Below are 8,639 nucleotides of genomic sequence, written 5' to 3'. Positions count from 1 at the left end.
ACAAACCTCAATCTCAGTCTCTTTGTCCTTTCCCTAAGACAGTGAAAACCCTGAACTGAAAGCCCCATGGTAAATTTTTAGCCTTGAGTGTTAATTCATGGATTCTGAGATTGAAGGAAAAGCTCTTATTTCACAGTCAAAGGCCAATCAAGAAGCAGTTTCTATTGTGCTGGAAAACTAAGTGGCCAAATACGGTTATCCCCATATATGGCAAAGTGTTCCTTAGTCTTTTGCATCATAAACACCCAGTGAGCCTTGTATGTCATAATTGCCGATCTCTCGGGAGACGCCAGATATGTTTCAGCTCACCACCTGACACAGAGCAACATCAGAGGAATAGGCAACTCTGCCTGGAGGCTGCCATCCCCTTACAGAGATCTGAAAGAAGAAATGGCGAGACACGCACAATATCAGAAGCACCGCAACAGGGGACGCTCCCAGCAGAAGCCAAGAGGCAAAAGCAGGAGACAAAGAAGGAGGCAAAGGAGAAGAAAGACAAGAGGTACTGTCTTTCAGGCTGAGTGGTGGAAAGGTCACAAGATGAGACTTTCTGAAAAATTCTGGTGAAACCACAGCGCTACAGGGACTATCTATCTTGTGACTAGCCATGGAAATCTCTTTTTGGCTCAGGGATGATCCTGACAAACTGGGAGAAACTCTTGACTCCCTCGAGGATATAAGCCTTGCAGAGGTATCTTGACAAATTAGAGGGCAATCACCAACTACATGATATTCAACAAGAGCATGTGTTGGATTCTGCACCTGGGACAGGGCAGACCTGGCTCTGTCTACAGAGTGCAGGATGAGAGGCTGAGAGCAGCCCCATGGAAAGGGATCTGAGGGTTCTGGATGACAGCAAGTTGTATCTGAGCTGGCAGGGTGCCCTGGCAGCCAAAAGGGCCAACTGTCTCCTGGGGTGCATCAGGACCAGCACTGACAATGGACAAGGGAAGGTGTTGTCCTGTCACCTCAGCACTATGTGCAGTTTGGGCACCACAATATAAGAACAACACAAAGCTATTAAAGAGCATCCAGTGGAGGGCTATGAAGATTTTGAAGAATCTAGGGGGACAGCTGTATGAGGAGTAGCTGAGGTCCCTGGGTTTGCTCAGTGCAGAGCAGTGGAGCTGAGGGGAGGCCTCATGGCGGCTGCAGCTCCTCCCAGGGAGTGGAGGGGCAGTGCTGAGCTCTGCTCTCTGTGACAGTGACGCTGGAGCAAACTGGACAGTTAACTCTTGCCACTGATGCAAGCTTTCTGACTAAGGAGAGTGTTTCTCATTCTTGCATTCCTACCTTCTCTTTCACAGTGGGCAAGAAATACTATCTCAGGAGACGAGTGTTTTTTTGAGATCCAGCTTTCTCTGCCGTATGTTGCAATGTCAACTGCATGACAAACAATTCTGCTTCCTGGGAAGCTTGGAATAGGAGCAGCCACTTAACATGCAATAAACAGGCCTGGATGCATTTTGTTTGCTTTAATTTTTCTTATTTATCACGTGTGTGGTATCCCTAGAATGTTATCTCAGACGCCTTCATGCTGGGTGCACACAATGATGTTCTTCATTGTCTAGGACAGAGAGGATTTATTGAAAACGGAGAAGCAAATGGTTAAGGCTTGTCTTCCCGCAGCTATTCAGTCACAATCTGAAAACAAAACTACCATCTCCTAAATTGCTATAAATATTTTACCTGTTAATCTGTTGCTCAGCTAATTATTGCACACAGTATAAACACCTGAGATGCACTGCTTCTTTAATTGCCTTTATCTCGGAAAGGCCAACACTAGCTGCCTCAAGAATGGCTTTCACGTTCATGCAATAACATAAGGTAGGACCAGGACAGTGATAGTTCATGACCTTCTAAGTAAATTGTCAGCTGGTGGAGGCATGAAGACAGAATGGAGCTTTGGAGCTGATCATGTGAAGTCAAGTCAGAATCTAAATTTCTTCTTCTACCAAGGCCTTTCCCAGGTGGAGAAGAGGATACCTGAGCAGCTGTTGTCCTATTTGCTTTGCAGGATTTGCCACTGAGAGTCTCTTAGCTCTCTGAGGAATATGATGTAGTGCCTTGCAAGTCATGAGGTCGCTGCAACAGGATAAACAAATCTTCCTAATCACAAGGAGTGAAGTTAATAAAGCACCAATTTAAATAATAAAGTACAGTAGCTGAGAAGGCACAAGCAAATAAGTTCCTCATCGCTGTGATTTATCAACATCAAGACATTCAGAAGTTTGTTCACAATCAGTGGCTTTCTCTGTATCCTTGGCCAGCTAGGACCCACATGTGGACAAAAATTTGACAAGAATGTCAAGGCAAGAATGTGGCCAGGGTCAGTGAGCATGCTGTGCTCAGCAGCGTGACCAGCATGTTGCTCTCAGTTGGCTCTGGGGCTTCTCAGATGAAGTAGGAGAGAGGTGCACTGGACATATGAGGAAAGACTTTCTGCCCACAGCAGCTCGTCTGAGATACGTTTTGTCAAGAAGTGACACTGTGGCCGATGTTCCTCCAAACAATTGTGACAGGAAAGCCCTGCCCAGCATTTCTTACTCTGTTTCCTCTTCTTTCCCTTTCCCTGGACTGGGCATCACTGCCTCAGAGCAGTGGGGCATGTGGGTGCGGATATCCTGCTGGGAGAGTCCACGTTACACCCCACCAAAGTCACAAGGAGACCTCCGTCACTCCACAAACCACTGACATCACTAGCGCAGCCCCTGAAGGTCAGATCGAGTCAGAGCACAGATGGAACTCCTATCCCATTCCTGTTCAAACACCTGGCAGGGAACGTTGGTAGATTTGGCATCAGTCTTTTGGCTACTCTCTCCTTGTGTGCGTAAATACGTGTGTGCATAAGGAGGGAGCCATACTGGTACTTTTTGGAACTGTTCAGTTCCTTGTGCTTTTTTTTTTTCTTTTTTTTTCTTCTCCTTTTTCATAACATTATTACTCCATTAATATTTCTGAAAGCCAAGTCCTACTCCAGTGGGCTCTCATGATTAAAGATTACATGCTGCAGAGGAGATGACAGTCCTCACATGTGCCAATGAGTCAGTGAATTCCGTTGTGAAGCCTAAGTCCATCCAGATGTTGACCTCAGCTCTAATGCTATGTTCGTTGCCTATTTTCCTCTTGTATTGCTGGGTCTACTTAAGATGGGTATGACGTGACCATCAGTGAAGAAAGGCAGGCTCTCTGAGAGGGTAAAATGTTTTGCTTTCTACAATAGGACTGTGAAGCTCTTTCCACTGCCGTAATTCTTGGCTGTTGCCTTACGAATGCTTGTCTTGCGACTATTATTGCTCATTTGGTGCTGTTTGCACTGCACAGGCGTAAATGTCTACAGGCGATCTAAATATGAGACAGTTACTTTGTGTGCGTCTAATTCAGAATTTCAGGCTTTTTCTACAGAGCCAAAGAGCTACGTGGAACTCTACTGGTAAGAAGACAGTACAGAAAAGCATGGACCTACCTGCAAACATTCTGTTTGTGTGGTCCAACAGCAGTATTTTCACAAAGGAGGAAACTGTACTCTGCATAGCCAGATTCTCTCAGCAATTTTGCTGTTTCTTTGCTTTCCTTTGCAAGCCATTTCTTAGAATTACACTTTCTAACAGTTGCTGGGCTAGATCTTCCCTTGCTTTGAGTCCTGCTGGTGTGCATGCTTGACAGAGGACCAGAGGTAGGAGTACAACCCTGCTGCTGCACAAGTTTTAATGAAGATCCAACAGAGGAAATGAGAGTAGTGCCAAGTGAATCATGTTTTGGGCTCTCCCTTTGCCTTCCCCACCCTTCTGGGTGACACATGCCACCTTTTCATGATACAGATCAGCAGACCTAGATATTTTTCCAGGACTTCAATATAACCAGGTTAATGGAATAAAACCTCAGGAAATATTTGCTGTACCAAGTCCCCTCCCAGCTGTGGGACACTTTCTTATGTGGTCCTTTTCTGTTGTGGCATTCAGCCTAGGGGTGCAGAGTGTGTAAATGAGGATTCCCTCAGCTCAGCTTGTCCAGCTAGGTTCAACCAAATGGAGGAACTGTCTCAGGGAGTTCCTTTCCAGCTGTAATAACAGGCCCCCATCATGCTAACCTGCTGCAGTGTTGTTTCCTGCTAAGAAGTAACCAGCCCCCTAACGAGGGGATTTTGGAGATGGGGCAGAGGAAGTGGAGCAGAACAGAGCTGCACTATTGGCAGTCATTAGTCCAGCTCCCTATATTATTTTGTTCTTGGGATTTTCCCGCTGCTAGTTAGGGCCTTCATTCCTGGGCCACTTAGTTACAGATGCTTAACTCCTGGCTGCTTAGGCACATGGAGCCTCCCCTTTCTCAGGTCTCGATGGCTTTCAGTTGCTGCTCACGTAACTGTGATTGCACCAAGAACTGCTTCTCTGAGCTTCAGCAGCAGAGACATAGCATGTTCTGGACATCCAGCTTTCTGGTCTCAGAAGTAGCTTTGCTTCCCTGCCCCAAAATTGCCCTTTAAGCAGAGGGAAGGTAGGAGAAGTGCCAAGGGCAGGGACAGCTGGAAGTGCAGTGACAAATCTGAACCAGAGGCAGAAAAAGGATTCAAGTCTCCAGAGCCTCAGCCCTGAGCCCCTTCCGCCTGGTTGTACTGAGTACATCAGGAGGCAGCTGTCAATAGGCTGGATTGCTGGTGACTTGAAATGCACGACACAATGAACACAAACTGGTGTCTCTCTGTTTAATTTCCTCTATAAAACCCTAACTCTACTCTCTTCTCTCTCCCTCTCTCATTTCATGATCTCTGCCAAAAATACATAGATTTACTTGTAACAAATTGCGCCAGGATCAAAACAGCTGTATCTAAATTTATGGTCTAATTTTCAAACAGAGTCATTTCCTGCTATTTTGCCTGCCTCCTGAGTCAGTCATGTATACTTCTACATACTGCCAGACATGGGCAGTTCTTATTGAGAGATGAAGCCATTCCAAGCCAGAGCCAGTATGCCTTTCAAAGGCCAAATCTTTTAGTTCTTACTCAAGCTCTTAAATGTGATGATCTAGACAAGTGTTTTCTCATGGCCCCGATGTTACAGCTCTCATTATGCTCTTGATTGCATTTCAGAGATGCAGAAAGAGTGACAGAGGCTACTTTACAGCGCTTTTCAGAGGTGGTGTTGGGATGAGTTTGAATAATTTGTTTATTTGATTAGCTTATACTGAGATGCTCCAGAGCCAGTAACAGTCCTCATTATGTACTGGCTAGCTGCAGAGCATCCTGCAAAGAGGATCTGCTCTGTCTCATGGCAGAAGACAGCACAGATATGAAAGGAACTTCAAATACTTAAAAAGGCAGTATACAAATAGTCATAATCCCTCCTCCTCAACACCCTACCTTGGCAGTACTGGTTTGAGAATCAGCAGCACTTCTGCATTAAGCTAGCTGTCCTCCTTAGCCACTTGTGGATGGAAGACAGAAGGGAAGGATCCTCCTTCCAGCCAACTCTCTGGCTGTTTATTTTCAATCTCAGAGGCTCATATCACGTGTGGAACTTTCTCAGTCCTGGGTTTTGGTTTTGGATTCAAAGTGCTTGAGCACAGAGATGGTTATTTTACCATCCCAGATTTCCAGTGGGGTGGACTGTGGCTTTCAAAATTCAAACAGACAAACAAAACTGCCATCTTTACCCTTCTTGCATAGGGTCATCTCCTTTCAAGGATATATAAAAAAGAGTTATAATAAATGGTAAAAACTTCAGCACTAACATAGAACAAATTCCATAGGGAATGGCAGTACAGCAGCCTCCTCCTAGCAAAACTTTCTAGATGAGCATGAAGTAAACACAGCCTTGCAGACATGCATGATCAGACTCTGAGCTTCTCATCCAGTGAGAGTCCTGGAAATCCCCTGGGAGACCAGGCCCCAGTTTCCTCACTGGAATAAAACACATGAAGGGACACTCACAATTTAATGCATTCAGCTCAGGTGCCAGATCAAACTGTGGCATCCTGTGTAATCCCTGCTGAAAGGCAAAGTAAAGAGCTACCTGGAGGACCTCCAAGGCACTGGATAAGAGGCATCCTTTCAAACAAAGGTCAGCCAAAGTTGAGGGAAGGCCCCAAATCTGCGCCAGGTGGGAGTAAGAAGATTGTAGGAAGGTGGTAACTTTCTCTAGAACTCCCTCTGAAGCAAGACTGGGAGAGATGGGTTAGGATGGGAGAAACTTATCCTGGCAATACTCCTCCAGGTAGAGCAAAGAATAGCCCTTTCACCATATTTTATTTTATTTTATTTTTTCCTTGAGTTTTTCAAGTGTTTCTGCACCTCTTTCCTCAATGCTTCCTCTCCAGGAACATCCTCAACTCTCAGGGCAAGGTTTGCCTTGGATGGTATCACCCCCAACAACTGGCAGGTTCTGCAGCTTTGAATTTTCCCACTGCCCTCATTTTTCAAGGCTGAACTTCCCGCCTCTGATGGATTCAGGCCTGAACTTAATATAATTGCACCTTGCAGTGATCCACTCGCACCTCAGTGGAGGATTTCATGGCCTTTGCTGAGTTAAGGTGTGTTTTGGCTAGTACCATTTGGCCATGCTCTGATCAAGTCCTCTCTACCCTAGTAGTACTGAAATGTATTCCACACCCAATAACTGACATCGAGGCGGGGGGGAACCAAGCGTGTCATGGCAGGCTTTGAATCAGAAAGACTTAGCTGTAAATGCTTATACATACTCCAAAACAGGTACAGCTCTGCGTTACTGTGGTGACAGAATCCCTTCCCATGTTCCTCAGCAACAGAAAATAGACTGAACAAAGGACAGAGGTCTACTTACAGCTCCAGGAGCTCCGGAGGTGGCACATTCTTCTTCACCAGCTGCATGTGTGTAAAGAACAAGGTTGAAACTCAGTTCAATCCTTGGTGTATTTTCCACCTTCCCCCTCCCCGCAAAAAAGAAAACCAAACAACACCAAAACCAAAAACCAAAACCCATCCACCTGCTTTGCATACAGCCAAGAGGCTGACGTTATTTTTTTTCCTACATCTTGACATTGTTTGGCTTCAATTTGTCCAGCATTATGCAGCTATGGAATGTAATTTTACCAGGTTTCCTGAACTTGTTTCAGTGGGAGACAAAAGCTCAATGTCTTTATTCTGGGGAATTCACCACCATTCTCTCCAGCTCATAGTTTCCCTAATGTTGCCAAGTAATAATTGATTAACAGCTATGAGGCAGACTAGAAAATATTGCAAGACTTGAGAAAAAAAGCAGCACAGTTTTTTTAAAATGGCACTATTCAAGATGCATTTCCTGGCACTTCGATATTTAAATTACTTTCCTATATATCACTAGTATTTTCTCAGAAATCCTGATGCCGGTGTGAGTAGACAATTTATAAAGAAAAGAAAATAGAGATTACTTGAGATCAGCAAGGGGCCCAGGAGCTGAGGTTTTCAGGAAAATACTGCTGTCTCAGCAACCTGCCTGCCCTTAAAGCAGAAAATGGTTCACAAGTAATGTCAAAGCCATATCACCTGGTTCAAGTTTTCAGCTGTGGGTGAGGTAAGAAGTTGTGATGGCCTATCTTAAATTTAAAGAGCTGACAGTGGCTAGTTGTCCCCAGTCACTTGTTGCTACCTGTTTAGGAGTGGGATAAGATGGATCCTTACCATGGTAACAACTTTGGCTTAGCTCAGCTTTTCCTCCAATGATACAGCTTCAGTTCATTGTCAGATTAAGGCAGAGAGATGAAGCTGGAGGGGTGACTGGTCCTGTGTAAAGTTATCTTAGCTTATTTTTAAAATATTGCTCAGAGAAGGTGTCTGCCAAATTTCAGCCTAAATGAAATACGTATAGCCAGTAATCCTCTGCTCTATTCCCAAAAATTAAGAGGCACTGGGAAAAGGCCAAGTCAGCTTTATCTATTGCATCTCAGAGGTCCTGAACGTTGGCCAGGAGTAGCCTGTGAGGACAATGGCCATAACTTTACCATGAGGTTGTTGCTAGAAAGATCACTCTTATAGCAAGACCTGGGAAGTGGGTAGGTGGGAAGAGAGAAGAAAGGAGGAGAACTAAGGTGGAAGGCAAAGGGCATGAGAATGTGGAAGAAGCAGAGCACAGTAGGAGGATGGGAAAAGTGAGGCTTTTCAGTCCGTCACCAACAGTGGCACCTGTCCCAGTCTTGGGCTCGCTTGCGTTTCAGTGGCTTGTCTTACTGCTGTGGCTTTGGGAAGAGCAGTCTGTTTACAGGAAACAAGTTGGCTGTGTTTCCCATAGCCTCACTGGGCTAGGGTGGAGGCAAAAACTGGCTCTTTCTGCTGCTGAGAAAGCCCCGGATTGCTGGGGTGTGTGAGCATTGCAGTTCCCTTCTTCCCACCCCTGCCTCCTTCCGCCAACGTCAGACCTTCCTCAGCCTCAGCTGCATGGGTGTTTGGGGGTGTTATTGTTCCCAGAAGGGCTGTAGGATCCCTGGAAGCTGCTGGGGCCACACTGGCTAAGTTCCTGAGTACCATCCCCCAGTTAATGTTACCCCCCTTAGAATGGACAGAAGATGTTTCACAAACACAAGTGGACGTGTGATGGATGGTAGCAATGACAATAAAAGCATGATGTTGCACCATGTCTTGGCAGAAGTGGCTCAGAAGGACAATTCAAGCAGCTGCCCTTTTCCGCCGGCAA

The 8,639-nt window shown here is 45.5% G+C and overlaps 2 long non-coding RNA genes across 2 annotated transcripts; one reads left to right on the top strand and one right to left on the bottom strand.

Annotated features, from left to right (window-relative positions):
- Window positions 263–1,464, top strand: LOC110400623. The gene is made up of 2 exons (XR_002439966.1): window positions 263–502; window positions 1,308–1,464. It is a non-coding gene; the product is annotated as an uncharacterized LOC110400623 (long non-coding RNA).
- On the bottom strand, window positions 5,514–7,424 carry LOC110400624. Its single transcript, XR_002439967.1, has 3 exons — window positions 7,381–7,424; window positions 6,795–6,835; window positions 5,514–5,896 (listed from the first exon to the last, which is right to left on the bottom strand). It is a non-coding gene; the product is annotated as an uncharacterized LOC110400624 (long non-coding RNA).

The sequence above is a fragment of the Numida meleagris genome, chromosome 5, assembly GCF_002078875.1.
Source record: "Numida meleagris isolate 19003 breed g44 Domestic line chromosome 5, NumMel1.0, whole genome shotgun sequence".
NCBI lineage: Eukaryota > Metazoa > Chordata > Aves > Galliformes > Numididae > Numida > Numida meleagris.
Note: the sequence above shows the minus strand (reverse complement) of the source record. Positions and strands in the feature narration are given on the sequence as shown.